At 36.2% G+C, this 18,196-nt stretch overlaps 1 long non-coding RNA gene across 1 annotated transcript in view; it reads right to left on the bottom strand.

Moving 5' to 3' along the window:
- The window catches only part of LOC136826603 (uncharacterized), a 109,747-nt gene that overhangs the window by 23,629 nt on the left and 67,922 nt on the right, over positions 1–18,196 (bottom strand). The window contains exon 2 of the long non-coding RNA XR_010849665.1: positions 17,735–17,812. This is a non-coding gene — a long non-coding RNA (uncharacterized lncRNA). The remainder of the gene's footprint in view (positions 1–17,734; positions 17,813–18,196) is intronic.

Below are 18,196 nucleotides of genomic sequence, written 5' to 3'. Positions count from 1 at the left end.
ATTTTAAGAATGAAATTTGTCTTTTAGGCTGTCCCTGAATGTACACTAGAACGGAGTAAAGTAACACGAAAACGTTTACGGAAGCTCTCGAGTGAAGTTTCCCAGGGATGCGTTCTCAACAGAGGAAGAACTTTTCTCAGTCGTTGATTCTACAATTTCTTAATACTGCGATGTGAATGCTCTTCAGATTATTTTGTATTATACTGTGTAAGCCACTCTATAAACGTCAAGATATTTAATTCGACAGAACTTCTTATTAAATGTAAACCATTCTTACCGAATCGAACGCATCGATGTGTGCTTGTTTATTTTCACCGGGAAAATGCGAACGCTAATTGTTGGGTAGAATGTGTTTCTGGAATTATTGAAGATAGTTTCACATTTTCTTATCCAGTTATTTGCAATTAAAGAAATTACAAGCTGTCTTCGGTCATTACCGACCGACAAGAGACCGGAACTCAAATGGCCAGCAATTTTTGGTAAACTTCTGAAAGTTCACGAAATGGATGAATGTACGCACGGCTGTGTGGAGTGCACGGTACCTTGACTTCATTACAAAAAGCTTTGACCTTTACTTTTGTGTACATACATGACGTCTTAAACGCACAACTTTGCAGATTTCGTAAAGCACTTCAAAATGCATTACTCTAATATTTTAAAATTCACAGTAAGCTAAATCATAATCAACTATTCTAATGAGCATTTTGTAACAAACTAAAGTAAACTGGTAGGAGATAGGAGGTCTTTATAAAAGTAAAAGATGATTGTACCCTTTTACATGTTTAGCTAGTCGTACTACTAATGTTTATAGACAAAAACAATGTGCGCAACTATAACGCCAAAACATTTCATCATGGACACCAACCGTAATTTGACTAAAGATGTTCGAGTTACAGTACATTAAACTTGAATGGTCATTTTCAATTCTCTGAGACTCTTGTATTTACTAATATAATCCTTTTAGCAATTTACTTTATACTAGTTACTTATGCTAAGTAGTAACTAATAAATACGCCATACAAACTGTTCCTTCGTCAATATTGCGCAAAGAATTACTGGATTATGAAAAAGGGAACATATTTTATCTAACTAAATTTCTCTTGATTTATAGAATTTTCAAAGTGTTTTCTGGATCATTTATTTATATATCTAACTTCGCTTTTAGTTAATAAACTCCGAGATAAACATGACATATGCGGCAGCCTCAGTTTTAGGAGCTGAGAATTTTCGTTGAAGCATCTGAGCTAAACTACTGCACTCCAGTGAGTAAAGTGGCGTGTCTTGTCTATGAGTAAAGTAAAAGACGAAGGTCACAAAAATCATGCTTGTTAACAGTGAAGTTACACATTTGCCATTATCTTAAGCATGTTTCTCGTTTCATAACTGACTCGCCTGAAAGGCAACGTAAAACACATGTTACAAGAAGTCCTAAGTCATGAGTCTACAATGGCTACAAAGCGATATTACAATACAAATAGGCCTAAGCCATGACGGTATTGTTTGAAGGTTGCTGCAACAAGAATTACGTCATGAGTTTAACGTAGGCGAAAAGATATGTCACGTAGGATAGAAGTGAGTTAACGAGGGCTATAAATTGTTGTTACTGGTCATGAAATAAGACTGTATTGTCATGAAGTGACACGGAAGACTATGCCATGAGTCAACGTAGTTTAGAAAAGATTGTGATGATTTTTTTTTAGAGCTGTGCGTTTGATATGTATTTTGTGTAGACAAAAGTAAAGGTTGTAGCTTTTTGCAACGAAGTAATCATACTGTACACTCCATAATGCTGTATAACGTCATGCATTCCGTGAACATCCTAAAGTTTACCAGACATAGCTGCTTATTCGTTCCAGTTTTTATCGGTCACTCATAGACCTATCGTTAGTTAAGGTACCTTTGTAAATTCTTATGCAAGTGAAATTAATCACAATCCACGCAGGTTAGAAAACGTAGGCCTAACCAAAAAGTTGAAAGTTAGTTAACATGTTAACACCCCTTTAATCGAAAATGTTACGGGGAGTTAACTTTTTTTGTATTTAAAATGGTGTCATGAAATGCGAACTGAACAAAATAGCAACAGTAGTAAACAACTACATTCAAAACTTGGCGCTAACATGAGTTTTTGTTAATTTCGTCTGATACAGTTCCAGATATTCCTATACATAAAAAAATTTAATTTTTGTTATTTTGATGTATTGCGAATGCAGACTTTTTCCCATTTTCTCATAAATCGCAGCTTACTTTGACATCTTCGTCCATTTGATTACGAAAGTTGACGTTTCCTCATTTGTTTAAACCGTGAGATTGCGTTTCTCGTTTCAGTCCTTGAAGTAAGGTTACGTTTTCAAGTTTTCACTCCTCGTCTAAATTGTTAAAACAGGTGGACGTAATTATCATTTCATTTTACAAGATGAAACTGCGTTTTGGTATCTCCTTTCGGTGCATAACCTATAAAGTTACGTTTTCTCAATTGGGCTAAGTTGCATTTGGCTAGATTTTCATGACGTCATGTCAATTATATAAATAATGATATAAGCTCCGTTTTCTCGTTCACGGTGTCGTATAGTTACGCTTTCTGTCTGCGACAGAAGGCGCGAGGGCCAGGCAGGCATTGTTCCTACGATAACTCTTACAACGGCCCCTTTAAAACTATTGACTTGCCTGAACCTCCCGACGAATTACGTAGAAAGATGATGATACGTTAAACTGTTTGATTTTCTGTTCGTTTTCCCTTTGCTGTTGCGATGTTGAACCTAATTGGGATTCGATTGTCCTTTGTTTTGAATTGCTCTGATGTCGTCTTCTGAAGCTTACGGTGTTTATTGCAGTATAATCAGCATGGTCGGAATGATCCAAAGCAATGATGATAATGAGAGACAAATCAGACTAAGATTAAATATCAATGATAACAAAGCCAAATTAAAAATGTGGTAGTAATGACAATGATGAAAACAAAAACTCTCTAGTGATAATAATAACTGATGTTAACGATTGGTGAAGTAGCAGTAATAATAGTAGGAGCAGAAGCAGTTTTCAGATATATCAGAGCAAAGACTCAGTCAATAACCTATATTTCACTATCAATATGAAAGCGTCGTAGCCTACTGATGCATAATAACTGAGTTTGACACTTGTAACAACTCAGTTCTGGTTTATTCCGAAAATCTCGTGGGCAATTTTTAAAAATGAATATATAATAGATGAAAAGTGTAATTCATTAGATAAAATGAAATGGAAAACTTCGAGAAGAACTAAAAGGTAAATAAAAGAAATATGAGATAAAAGATATAAAGTAATCAAAAGTTGATATAAGGCAAAAGAAAGGGAAAGTATAGACTGAAGAAATACGTAAGACTAAAAATGAGTTACAGGAAAACAAAAGGGAAAGAGCAATAAAGGAAGCAATAGAGAGAGGGGGAGAGAGAGAGAGAGGGAGAGAGACTTGTCGTGACATTATGAGATAAGCATCTTGAATAAGAGAGTTTCTTGACTGTCAGGCCGTCCATGTCACAGGACGTCTTTTTCTGTATGTTTGTATTCATTTCTGAAAGCTAGTTTAGGTTATTCATTCAAAACCAGCATTCTTTTTTTTTTTTTTTCTAGGTTAGAATTCTTTTTTACTTCGGCCGGTCAAGTAACAAAGTGTAATAAATAAACTTAGAAAAACGCGTGAATTGTAACTCCACCAGTAGTTTTAACGCGAGTGTAAATACGAGTTATAACGCCTAATATGACGTCATAACTGTGTGGTTTGGTAATGGGTGAAACTATAATACGAAAGGAATTGATTGCTTGAATGTTTATATTGATCTGAAAGTGCGTCTGCGTTTTCAGTACCCTTCACCGTAATATGAACTGGATTATAGCTTGCTTTCTCCTTCTTTGTTTATGATAACATTCCGCCTTGTATAACTGGTGGTACTATACCCGAAACCTCACATTGAAACACCCCTCATATCATCTTACGGTCTAAAATCAGAATGTCGTTGACCTAATCATTCCTATTTCTCGTAAGGAAGATTTGGGTATTTTGTGAAAACCTGCCTATGTTGAGCATGCCTTTCTCACTCTTATTGGACTGGTTCAAATTACTCTCCTGTGTTATCATCCCAGCTATGTTGTAAAGGACTCCTTTAAGTTCACCTCTTAGCCAAACATTGTTTTAAACACAAGGGAATCTTTGCACTAAATTAAATCTTCTTAATTCGTAAAGACACAGTCTGGGAAACCTCATCATTTGAAAGTAGCTCCTCGGCCAGATGCCTTTACGGGTTACAGTTCTGTACCGTAAGGCATTACCTTCACGAACCTAAAGAAAAAAAAATACTGTCCGTGAAATATCATGTTCGGTGCAGTAATATTTTTATTGATGCATTTGTTCATGCTTGCAATAACTTGGTCATTCTTATCACTTCCTTTAACAACAGAAGTCGACAAAAAAAAAATGTTAATTCAACCCGGGTGGAATGAATGCAGCGTTGCCATATTTCGTACACCTGCACACGCGACCGCTAAAGTTAAATTTGTCTGCCAGGTAAAGTGGTGTACTTGTAGCGAGGGTTTCGCAACCAGTTCATCTGTTTATCTTTACATTCCTCGTCTGTCAACTGGTAATTCCCCCATAATAACCTAACAAATTTATCTGAAGTATGCCGGTGATATATATTTAATACGTCAGCCTAGTTAGTAGACTCACAATCTAAACTAAGTAAATTGATATTCCTTTCTCGTACTTCCTTCCAATTCCCAGCGTTCTGTTTCGAGTTAGTTTATCACCAATTTGCACTATGGAAGAGAACAATCATAATATATCAGGCAGACTTCAACAATTAAGTATCTATTTATTACATGATGTGTTCTGTTTATGTATATATATGAGGAGTGTATATTTGTTGTCGTGATATTATGAAGTTAATGTAACGTTATCTCAGAAGTCCGTTACCTGGATACTTTCGTGCATATTTCCACTCTGGATGTCAACATAGTTGTTATGGAAGAAGAAATAGCTTATCGATTAGTAACACGAACAGAAAATATGCTTATTATAGGTTCGAGGTTTATGTTTTTTTCTTTACTTTTAAACTGAATGCCCAACACTGGAAGTATATTTACGCCAAAATATTGGAGATAGGATTTTGGTGCGTTATCTGATGACTGAGAGAGAGAGAGAGAGAGAGAGAGAGAGAGAGAGAGAGAGAGAGAGAGAGAGAGAGAGAGAGATAAGGAAGTATTTTGTGGCATAACAGTTATGATTATGAACGCTAGCAAGAGAAACACAGAGAGCATTTGGTGATAGATAACCTTATTAGGTCAAAACCAAATTGGACGTAAGTGGCCTTCAATTTGATTCCTAACCAGACTGCATCAAAATAAGGAAAATAATCAATATGCGAACACTTACATTTTTACCATATTGTCAATAGGTCCTTTGATTTGTAGTTTTTCATGAAATAATCTCGGTTTCGTGAAATAATCTCCGAGTTGTATGCCCACACAGTCATGGCTGCGTTTGCTCTTCCTGTCAGTGAATGCAATAGTGCTCGGTCTATATGATTTGATAGATCAGTTGAACAAATACTTAACACGCGACTTGCGAGTGTTTGCAGAATGAAACCGGCGCGCCTTTGTGTAAAATGCTGAGAAGAGAGAGAGAGAGAGAGAGAGAGAGAGAGAGAGAGAGAGAGAGAGAGAGAGAGAGAGAGAAATTTCCATGAATATAAAACCACAATAATGTGTTCTACTGGTTTTAGTCCCAAATCAACTTCATGTCCTTTTATAATTTCACTATTATACACATAACGCGGTCTCATTTCACACTCATATATAAAAGAGGGTTTTTAAACAAATGCGACCTTACCCAGAAAACAAAATTTGCATTTCGTAAAGTACAGATTGTTGCGATAGAGTAACTTTTTTTTTTTACAGCAATTTCAAGGTACACGTTCTACTTGGGAGGCAACACTGGTGGTAGGAGACCGCCTCCGTTTTGAGGGCTGTTTTGGAAGATGCCTTTCCTCCCTTGATTAATCTGTAGTTATGAGTGACTTTGATACTGAAGCATCTGCTGTCTTCGTTGAATATAGCAGCTAAAATGTTCTTGCCATGTTAGTTTCGATGACACGACGTCTTAAAACTTATATGTCGATGCTAAGTACATTTGATGTTTATAATATTGATATATATATATATATATATATATATATATATATATATATATATATATATATATATATGTGTGTGTATATGTGTGTGTGTGTGTGTGTGTGTGTATAATATATGCATATAGCAAAACAAAGTCCCTTAAGTTCCCAGTGTTTGTATACTTGTGAACTCGAAGTTTGATTTGCACAGAGACGTGAAACTGAAGGCTGAACGGAAATAGAGTAACGCTGACGGGAAGAAGGATTGATTACATAAGTCTGCCGAAGAGAATCTAGAAAGTTGTACCGCAGCAAAGTCTCCAGACGCGACAGGAGCGAAGCAACCGAACTGTCATGTTGGCAGCCCTGCTACACCCGCACGCTTCGAATCTCCAAGCTGCGAGGAAAATACTTAATAAAGTATCAGAGAGGCAAAGCGCTTGCTTTCCTTCGCAGATCGACTGATTCACTCCATTTATCTCCCTAGCATTAAGTGTTAGCTGCTTGCGTTTATGAAGTAGTTATGCGTGTGCGTCTTCTAAGTTTCCGAGAAAACTGTGTTCATTTTGCAAGAACTGTAAACGACAGATTTTTCTAAACTGAATATTCACGAAACAAGCAGTCAAGGTTAATGAAAGGTCTTCATAGAAAAAAGAGACGTTAATAATCAAGCGTGAAATGCAATACAATGCACAGGAAAAAGTATTTTGACAACAGGAATAAATCGGCCCAACATTGGTTGCCTCTGTTTAATGGAAGTGTCCTTGTCAAGTTTCTGTGGTTTCCGTTGTTTTCATATGTTTAGACATAATCTTACATTAAAACCCGTGTTACTTTAACATGATGGATTGCAAACACATTTGTAAATAGTTTTACAAACACGTAAACGTGTTTTCTCAATCCCTGTCAAAGTATTTGCAACCACCTCACCGGAGTTTAAACCAAAGTCTTACACTCATTCCGAAATGTTTTCATTGTTAAGAAAATCATTTTCGTCTTCGATAAAAGCAACCATGTCTGATCACATTTTACGTCATACAGTCACGAATTCAATGTAGGCCTCGGATTCCTTTTTAAATGCACACGAAACACCGGAGCCTCGTAGCGCGCTTCGTTCACAGCACGTTCGAGACCGTGGTTCACAGAAAAGTTGAACGTGTTCTAAGTTTTTTTTTTTTCTTTTTTTTGTTTAGTGTGAACTGCGCTTCATCGCTTGGAAGCGTGTCTCTGCGATAATTGAGATTTGAGCCTTTTATTGCTTGTCTTTCCCGCCAAAAAAACTGCTAAGTTTGTGACTCAGTCAAGCGTTTTATAAAGATTCGAACTTGTTGTTTATATATATATATATATATATATATATATATATATATATATATATATATATATTATATATATATATATATATATATATATATCACCATAATATGAATGGTTGCAAAGAGAACCCAAGCTGTAACAAGAGCATAATGTCCATCATTTATATAGTGAATAAACAAACATAATCTGTTAAGAAAAATACTGAATTAGGTACTTCATTTGCATGCAAAGAAAGCTCATTAGCATTGCGTAGACCCCATACAAACGCTGCATTTCTTTATTTTACATTTATTCTTTTGTATTTTATTTATTTGCGAATTTTTATAGAAATTATACATTATTCAACGTTGCCTAATATAGAAATTTTGCATTAATTTCATGATTACTTACTCGACCTTTACTTTCCGTATATTATATTTTAATCTCAACGGTTTTACAAGTTCTTACATTCCCTTTAACTCATTTACATTTTATACATATTCAATTTTCACTATATTGTAGTTTTTAAGTAGCAAAGAATTGCTTAAAATCATGATAAAAACCTTCGATGGTTACTTTATGATGCTAATTCTATCTAAATATTTATCGACCCTTTCTGATAACAAAGCCTACTTTTCATCATTTCTATTGGTTTTGAGTGGTTAAATTCTCTTTCTTACTGACCAAGCAAAAATGAGATTGTTTTTACCAAATGCCTGTATTTTGTTTTTGTTTTTCATTCTCACCTTTTACGTGCATACTTATTTTCGTCTCTATAATAATTTTTACAGTTACTTCTGTCACCTTTCTTTATCTATGATAAAAAATATATCCTTTTTAACCATTCCTTTGGAGTTTCCCTAATCCAGGCATACCTTACACATCACGTCAAAAACTCAGTGAAACTATCACGACTACACTGCAGCATCTCACTTGTTATCCCACAAATTCCTTGTGTCTTTCCTTTCTTCAGTCTCTTAATTGCTCTCCACACACCCTTAGTGGTAACTTCAACAAGTATTCTCAAATTTACATCAACCCCTTACACCCTTGCATCATTCTGATGTGTATCTCTTCACAACACTCACTCCACTGACACAGGCCTGTATTCTCTTCAGACAGCATCTTTCCATTTATATCTTTCATGGTACAGTCAACTGGTTCACACGTACTTTTTCTTTGCATTTACTTCCTGCAGTACAGCTTATTCTCTTCCCTTGTGTACTATAACCCTTCATTTCTTCATGTTCCTTCTTTTTTTCTCGCTTTCTTCTTGACGATCTTATCCATCGTTTAGTCTTATAGCATCCATCTACAACACAATTCATCTTTTTTCCTTCACTACAGCTCTAATCTCACCAGTACTGAATTACGGTTTTGATTTCTTCTCTCTACACCACTGTACACACACCAAAACTTCCTGCTGATTCAGTCGCAGCAACCTTGATTTTTCTTTATCCTCATAAACTTCTTCCACTTCAGTGTTTTGCATCCTAGTTTATTTTTCCTCCGTCTTCTATCTGTAAGTCATTCTCCCTTCTTTTTAATCAAACTCACCTGTCTTAGTTACTGTTTTAGCCACGTTATGAACCATCCTCTCTAACCACAACTACTTTCTATTTGCACTTTGCTTTAATCACATAAAGATCGGATGTGCCATCAGCTAGTCTTTTTACATTCATCAACTAATTCTTCCAGCTGCTCTGTTCTAACAATGTAGCCTCTCCCAGAACACATTTACACCTGGTTCCCTCCACTATTACTTACTCCTTACATAACAACTGCGCCACCCAATTCTGTGTCACCTATTTTGCATTTAAATTAACGAAAATGGCCACTGTTTGTTTGCCACACTCAGCCCAGTAAAATTCATCCTCTCAAAGAGGAAACTTTCTATTTCACTCATGTTTTTCATTTTCAGGACTACATGAATTTGCTTTCGAATTTGCCCCTGCTCAACTCACTTTAACCAGCTCAGTCCAAGGACCTGAACATTTGTATCATTCAGCCACCTTTCAATCTTCTTGACATAATAAGAACTACCCGAGCTTTACCCCTGTATCTCTGAGCGACCCCAGATTATCGTATTCTGTCGTTCCCAGCCGTCCAGTTATCTCTGTTGGAACAAATAAACCAAGATTCATCTCTTCTCCTCTGACCCAAATCCATGAATTCTTTAAGCCTTAAATTTCAAAATTTTCTTCTTTGTCCACCCTTTGCAATGTATGGAACAGATATGGTTCAGGGCATTACATGCTATTGTTTTATTTCCTAGCATCCTACATGTATCAAATATGTGATTGCGACTGGGCTCAGAAGGCTTATATGCCATTTAAGGGATAATTCTCCTCACCAAGGGGTCTACAGAATGGAGAATGACTGATTTGGTGTAAATATGTGCCTGAGACAAGAGCGTGTTGTATCTCCATGGTTGTTTAAAGTCTTTACGAATGAACTGATGTAATTTCAGAGTCGTGAGATGAGAGAATCATGAATGGAATGTGGATTTCTTGATACTTGCAGATAATCCAACATTGAGCATGAAAAAATATGGCGGATCTTGCAATAGGGGATAAGTAACTCCTGCGAAGTGATAAAAAACAATAGCAATAATAGGCCTAATGATCACTTTGTCATTAGCGACGCTGAAAAAAATCAGTTAAAAATAACGACAAAACTGAAAAGATTCATAACCAAGTTTGTATTTAAAACTAACTATACATTTTCTTACGGGTACGATATCTTTGCTTCTTCAAACGTGCAGGATTGTATTCACAAGATGATACGCAAAGACACATACATACACACTCCCTCCCGCCCCTTCTCTCTATCTCTCTCAACAACCAATCGAATTTTATTAAAGTTTTGAGGGTAGCATCTGCTCTCTATTCCAAATTCATTTGATCAATACATAGGGACTAAGGCCACAAGCACCTGTGGCGAAGATATCGACTGATGGGGGTGGCGATATGTCAACTGCTGAGCGCATTAGAGAGAGAGAGAGAGAGAGAGAGAGAGAGAGAGAGAGAGAGAGAGATCTGTAAAACATGTACGAGAATACCGAGAAATAAGGGAGGGAAGATACAGTCACTCTTCTGCAACACCTACAAAGAAGAGAGACCTAGGCGTATGCTTATTAGCACTGAAATTTATCGTCGAATAGATTTGTTTCCCTTTAAAATGTTTCATTGTCGATGAAAATACACAAATTTTCACATGAATAGCCATCTGCTCAGGTTATTCAAACATCTCACGTCATCTAAATTTAAATCGTAATCAAGAGACAAAATCTTATCTTAGAGACATCGGTCTAGAAGTCATTGCTGTAAATCTTAGATTTCAAAGGGAGACAGTGTTCCGTTTTCTACATATTGTTTTATATCCCTTGATGACAGTCGAAAGTAACCTACAGTATCAAACAGTAGCTGATTATTTCTGGAAACAACTTTAATCCAAGTTTTACACGTGGTAAGGCCACAGTACAGTTTATCTTATAACAGTTAGTTTTTCTGCTGTCATTTAACAAAATTGCTATTGGAATTTATCTGGGATATTGCGGTGAAAAGTTCGGTTGCCGTGGGTAAACCAGTGTAACGTTTTATGTCAAGCATTCTCGGAGTTATTTTTACGCACGACTATTTAGAGCGACGGATTCCAGGATGCCATGTGAGCTGTGAGCTTTAAGAAGTGTTATTGAACATGACGTGTTATAGGTAATAGTTCCACAGAGAAGTGTTTTACATATTCTGAAATTAATTTGCTTCCAAGAATCCATTATATTGTATGTATCCTATGATATATAGTATATAGATATATATATATATATATATATATATATATATATATATATATATATATATATATATATATATATATATATATACACATTTGGCTCCAAACCTGTATTCTAAGCTTTGAAAATAAAAAAGTTATAAAAACACGTGCTTACATAATGTATTCAAAGTCCAAAGACCTTGGACTTTGGTTGTATTGTGCCCTTTTTCCCCAACCGATCGAAGAACTTAAAGCTTTCGATTCCCTCAGCACAGCTGTTGCTTGAGGCAAGGTCTAGATCTTGGCTTGAGACAGCATTCCAACCGCAGAACGATAACAAATGCGAAACGTTTCGATAAAGCGCTGAATATTTCAGCGGAGGCGAAACAAGACAAGTTCACGGCGAAGCATTAAAGATAATAAATCACGAATCTCTCTCTCTCTCTCTCTCTCTCTCTCTCTCTCTCTGTATTACATCCAAGCTCTTCGAAATAGATAGAACAATCGAAACTCCCTTTAATGCAGTACATAACGTTGTTATTCGCCTGGAAAGGTTAACATTTGTGGAACAGTCTTTCATACCAAGTGTATTTCCGTCCTGGATCTATACTTTACTTTAGAAACATATTAATTATAGTCTGATCAACATCATCGCGACCTTTCAAGCTCTTATTTTATCTTCCAAGACTGTTCGGGAAGACAAACGAATTTCTCCGACTTTCATAAAAGATGTTTGTGCCTAACTCTCATCTGACTGACGTATTTTCCTGAACTGAAAAAGTGGAATCCATAAATCCCGCAAGCTTGTATTTACGTGGCCAGTCTATTTCAACCGCTAAATTCTACAACAGTGTAGAAAAGAAGCTCAGACCGCTTTGTCCCTTAGGTCAAGCCACTCGGAATTTCCCGCCGATGGTAGAGAACACTTGCCGCACGCTCTTCTCGTAGACAGTTGCCAGCACTTGATATATTCTTGATTTCTTGGTTAGAGAACTTGTGTGTATTTTTTTATAACTATTGCTTCTTGTTTTACTTAAAAATGCGATAGAATTTTGTATATACTTGAAATATGACGAATATTTGACGATTAAACCCACAGTGGATCACATATATATCACAATAATTATTAGGATTTCGTCATTCTTGATATTTACAGTTAAAAACTGATACCATGAACTTCGCAGTTTTTAAAATTCACCCGTACCGGAGATGTTGTCATCGAATCAAGAGGACCTTGGGCATGTGGTAATTAGTGAGAAAACTGGCCTCGATCAAACGGCACAAAATTTTAGAATCCATCAACTTTAATGGAATATATTCACATCCACACTTCGACATATTATCACAGGACATTTTTAGTCTTAAAATTTGCAGTTCATTGTATAATCGCTCTAGTCAGTCAATATATTGAGACCGGATGCAACGTATTTGTAAGCGATGTGAATTGCTTGCAGCTTTAGAAGCGATGACCAACACAAACACAGACGTTTATATGTATGTATGTATGTATGTATGTATATATATGTGTATATAATATATATATATATATATATATATATATATGTGTGTGTGTGTGTGTGTGTGTGTGTGTGTGTGTGTGTGTGTGTGTAGGCGTCAGACCATAGAAGCACACGTGAGTGGTTGTTTTTCTGCCGGAGGCATAGAATTCAAATGGGCATAGGAGAGTAAGATGAACTATGAAGAATAGCCCTGAGGTGCGCTTAGTCATACCCTGTTTTTCTGCTTGTGTTTTTGCCTTTCGTTGTTGTAGACATAACATCCAAAGCAAAGTGATGCACTCGTCTCTGGAAACGTCAATCACAGAGTCAACTGATATATATATATATATATATATATATATATATATATATATATATATATATATATATATATATATATATATATATATATGCATGTCTGATATTTACTGTATTGTAAGTTTGTCTGTCAGTTCAATAATAACCTTGTAGCTCCTGCTTGGAGGGGTTTGGTTGGTCTAAGAGTTAACGTCAGACCCACAACCTTGCTTTGCACAGGGGTATCAAGGCAAAGCGGGCATACGGTAAATGACTCGACAGAAACAGCTACGCTCCCACCGTCATACATTTGGTCGGACCTCTTTCCGTTATCTTGACTGATAAGAAAACGCATCTATACTCCGTAAGATTGTTACAAAGTCGTATCAACGCCTGTAATTGCTTATCTGATCTGCATTTTGCGAACGTCGACGACCTGATATGATGTTCATACAAAATCAAGGACTATTTCCTTCCGGTGACTTCCGTTTTGAAAATGACATTATAATAAGTCACAAGGACGGCGTTAGACCGAGTTGGAAAAGCGCGCCAAGACGTAAAACATTTTGTCGGGAAGCGAGGGGCTGCTGCTACACCGGCCGCCCGCCTTCCGAGCGGGGAAATGGCGGCAAACTCACGAGGCCAGATCAATACTTTGTGTGGCTGGGAGTCCTCTTCGGCTCTTCCTCTCCTGCTCGCCTCTTGTTTCCCTTACCACTGCTCTACAATCTTGACCTCTCCTCCCTCTCCCTCTGCCCTTATACCAGGGGACACACCTTTGATCATTTTAAATCGTAACGAATTTTGTCATTTACTGAAGCATTCATATAAATAGATTTTATCACTTACAGCTTATGGGAACAGAGGTGATATTTTTAAGTCGCACAGAACTTTTTCAAGATAGATTTACGCCAAGATGCAAAAAGTTTATCTGGGTTAAAACGTTATCCACGAGTTATTCATTTTCATCCATTCAAAATCCAAAAGGAAGTTCAAGATGAGAGAAGTCAGCCACTCCGCTCCGTGTGTGAGGATTAGAAGGGTCGTGGTAATGAAAGTTCATTTCCCTCCTCTTGGGGATTTGACCTGACCTCTGATGGCCTACTTTCTTTTTTCCCTTGCGAGTGGTTTGTCTGGAAGGGCAACCTTGGAATAGAGAGTTGTTTTTTTTTTCTCTCTCTCTCTATCTCTATCCTAAAGAATCCTGTACACCAGGGGTAATTTTTGTACCCTACTGATGTTATGAGTAATGTGTACATTAAAACATAAAGTTATTAACTAACAAACTGGGCCAGTTTGTTAGTTAACTAACGTGACATTAAACAGTTCTAAGTATTCAGATAAGCATATTAACTGGAACACCGAATTACAATTTCTCAGAGAAATGTCAAAAGTAAGAAAGATACTGTGCGATAACACAAGGCAAAATGTTAAAGCTAATCAGCTTCAAACATTCAGACGAGTCGATTGTTCTCACTCTTAGCAGCTAATACTAAAAAGAGAGGAAAATAACAAAGAGAGCCTTCACTCGGAGAAGTGATAGAAACTAACCTTGTTAATAATTCAATAATGGCAAGGACTGAGGCTGATATCAGTGTAGCTTTAATAGACTGTGTATGGAGATTTATATCCACCTTTCCAGTCTCCGATGCGTGCAGTTCAGTCTCATCGTTATTTCCTCTTGATAGTTTTCCCAAGAGTCATGCTCGTGACGTCACTTATTATCAATAATGTCTTAAGGGTTACTGAAGAGAAAGTCTTGCTCGTATCTCACGGGTCTGAAACGGAAGCATCTCGAAGAAAATCTAACTACACAGTCCGGAGATCGTGGAAATCTCTGATCAACTTTAATTTTTTTCTTCTTCTTCTTCTTCTTTTGGTGATTTCAATTAAAACTTATTTTTCCCTGTTGAAAAGGCATTGATTAGGCTTTATCAGCCATCATAGTAAGGAACTGGAGAGCATTTGAATATGCACTGTATATTATTATATATATATATATATATATATATATATATATATATATATATATATATATATATATATATATTATATATGTTATATTTTTTCCGGGACTTCTCAAACGTAAGTTTCGTTATAAACAAGCTTTAAACTTCAGCTCGATAAAGTTAAAAACAGAATAGTGAAATACTGATAGCGGTAATCTTTTCGCGTCGTCTGGTGGACCATTTGCAAAAAACTTGTCAAGCTGAACTGCACCGAACAAACGTTGTTTTTCTTTTAGTGCGTTCTTGGCCATCAAAGCCACTGTGAATTTGCCTTTCTTTCCATATTAGTAATGTCACGTTTACATACATACATACATACATACATACATACATACATACATACATATATGCTATATATATATAAAATATATATATATAAATATATATATATATATATATATATATATATATATATATATATATATATATATATATACAGTATATGAGAACGGCAACAGCAAGAAGATCAGCTGGTACATATCCTACATTGATTTCATGAACTGATAACACTGGATATAGATTTAAGAAAGGAAAAGCTTTTCTTGCAACCTTAGACTATTTTCATCTTAGCATGGCCGACAGTTGAATACACTTCAAGATGGAGAGTCAGAAATATTGACCTACGACCTACTTGTTTGTAACAGTGTGACCTGAGTTACGGATCTCGTAACAAAAACATTGCAAAACTCAAAGTTTTTCATTGTTTTTTGGATTTCCATGAAGTTTCAAGCAAGAGTCTCGACAGGTTGTCTCCTTCCTCATGCTTATTTTGCGGTGCTCTCCTTATGAAACCCACTGGCATCAGAATAAACACGCCCAAATAAAGTTTTACCCTGATGTTATGAGAGGATGCTTTGATATAGACAGAGACTATTACCAGATTGTAATGATTTATCTCAACACTGATTCAGATTTCGTATTTGAATTCTCATTAACAAGTTCATTTCTCAGCCTTCAAGAACTTTACTGTCTCAGCATTTACATCCTTCAGAAACTACAAAGTTAATTCTTTAGTTTTGTCTCAGTAAAGTTTGATAAGGCCATTTTTTAAATTGGGCCACTCAAACTTTTGCCTAGAAAGCATCAATCAATCCTATGGATTCAAGAAATCAGTTTAAACATGAAATACTGTTTTTCCATAGCACAAAAACTGATCCCACATTCTTTTAAAACTGCATACCTGCAAAAGGATGGACAGGTCACTAATAACTCTAGAACAATGAGAAAGACAACCTGTGTGGGACATTTTTTGTGAGGTCAAGAGCAAGAAAAATGAGGTGAAATATTTGACTGATATACCAAAAAGCCGGAGAAGACTTAAGAGTGTATTTACAGTTTTTGCAATGAAATCAGTAACAAAGAAACCTAAGAGATGGAAGTGACGACTCGTATACTAACTGTACTGTTTTGCAGAATATGGGAACTGGACGTCATAGCAAAGGTACCAAAAAGGGTGACAGGACTCACTGAGGCATTGCGTTCATATTGGCTTCTCAGTAGGCTAAGGGAAGAAAGTGATAAAAGGCGTAGTGATGAACAAGCTGGTTTTAGAAAAGGGAGGAACTGCACAGATCGAATATTCGTGTTAAACCTTGCACATACTAAAATCCCCCCTATGATAGCTTTTGCTGATGAAGAACATGCATTGGAAAGCATCCACAAACCAATATTAAAGAGTCTCGCCACACTGAAACATCTATGAACATGGTATATGTAAAGTTGATGTTGACAGATCAATGTCAAGTGAGTTTGCAGTAAATAGTGAGGTGCTACATGGGAATGTTATTTATCGTTTGCTGTTTGCCCTTCTCATAGATTATATGATGAAAAAGTGTTTGGAGACAGTAAAAAAACTTTAGACTACTGTTATGACTAAGACTTGACAGCCATAGATTACCTAGATGATGTTGTCTCAATCTAGAGAGACGGGACTCAAGATATAGATATAACAGAAAAGAGAGGACAGACCATATACGACTGGATGAAATGATATTAGCTGGAGAAAGGATTAACAAGGTTGAGTCTTCCAGATATATGTAGAATCAATGATATCCAATACATACTTGCTTGAGTCAAAATTTAATGAAAGGCTAAAGAAAACAGATCGAACAATGAACTGGCTGCTTGAGATATGGAACTCAAATAAATTGAATTCACATACAAAAGTAAGACTTGGAAGTCTTGCATAATCTGTGTTGTTTTATGGACATGAATCAGTTTATAACAACTATATCTAAGAGACTCTGCACATTTGAGAATAAAGCAGTAAGGAGAATGGTGGGTGTCAGATACCAGGATACAGTCAGAAATGACGCCATAACTGAAATTACGGAGGCTCCTTGTACACGTAAGACAGTGATGGAGATGGCCTGGACTTGTCTTTTGAACAATCCCAAGAGAGTAATGCAGGTTAAAGCCAAATGAGCTCCTGAAGGTACCAGAAGAATTGGAAGACCCAGATCTACTGGGGTAAAAAAAAGAAGTGCTTAATATGAGTGGAGATTTGTGGAAGTGAAAGCAGAGGAAAGATATAAATGGAAGGATTTCACAGGCGCCATTTGCGTCATATGATATTAGAGATAATGATATGTGCATGTAAAGGTGTTTTTCACTTGAATAGTGCAGAACTAGTTAAATGATTAAGTGCACAAATACTAATAATAGAACCATAATTACTTGCAAGATACATTCCTCTCATAAGATGATTTAGATTTACCGATGTTTGGTCGTGTTGAGTGGGCGTATTCGAAACTCATTACATCATACCTGCAGCCCTCATGATGCTCACTACACGCTGAAAATGATAACTGAATATGAGTCATACTTCTTGCAAACCAGTGGGTCATTGTATTCAATATATAAATGCAGAAACAGATTACGGAGGCTATGCATTACTGGGGAACTAGAGGTGATTCAAACCTCAGTTTTGCACTATTCAGGATACTTTGAGCCAGGCTTGGTATATTCTATCTGTTATGTATGTATTACAGGAGCATATTCTTATACAAACGAATTTACTGAAATTTGTGTTGAACTCATAGATCCCAAAATTTAGTATGAATGTGTTTCAAAGGTTTTCACATTTTATATACTTTCTTGGAGGTACAAATTATGTCTGTTGAACAAACGCTTACTGTCACCATCTGTAAGAGTGACGTAAATCCATGAATGTGACAAC

Source organism: Macrobrachium rosenbergii, chromosome 3 (assembly GCF_040412425.1).
Source record: "Macrobrachium rosenbergii isolate ZJJX-2024 chromosome 3, ASM4041242v1, whole genome shotgun sequence".
Taxonomy (NCBI): Eukaryota; Metazoa; Arthropoda; class Malacostraca; order Decapoda; family Palaemonidae; genus Macrobrachium; species Macrobrachium rosenbergii.
Note: the sequence above shows the minus strand (reverse complement) of the source record. Positions and strands in the feature narration are given on the sequence as shown.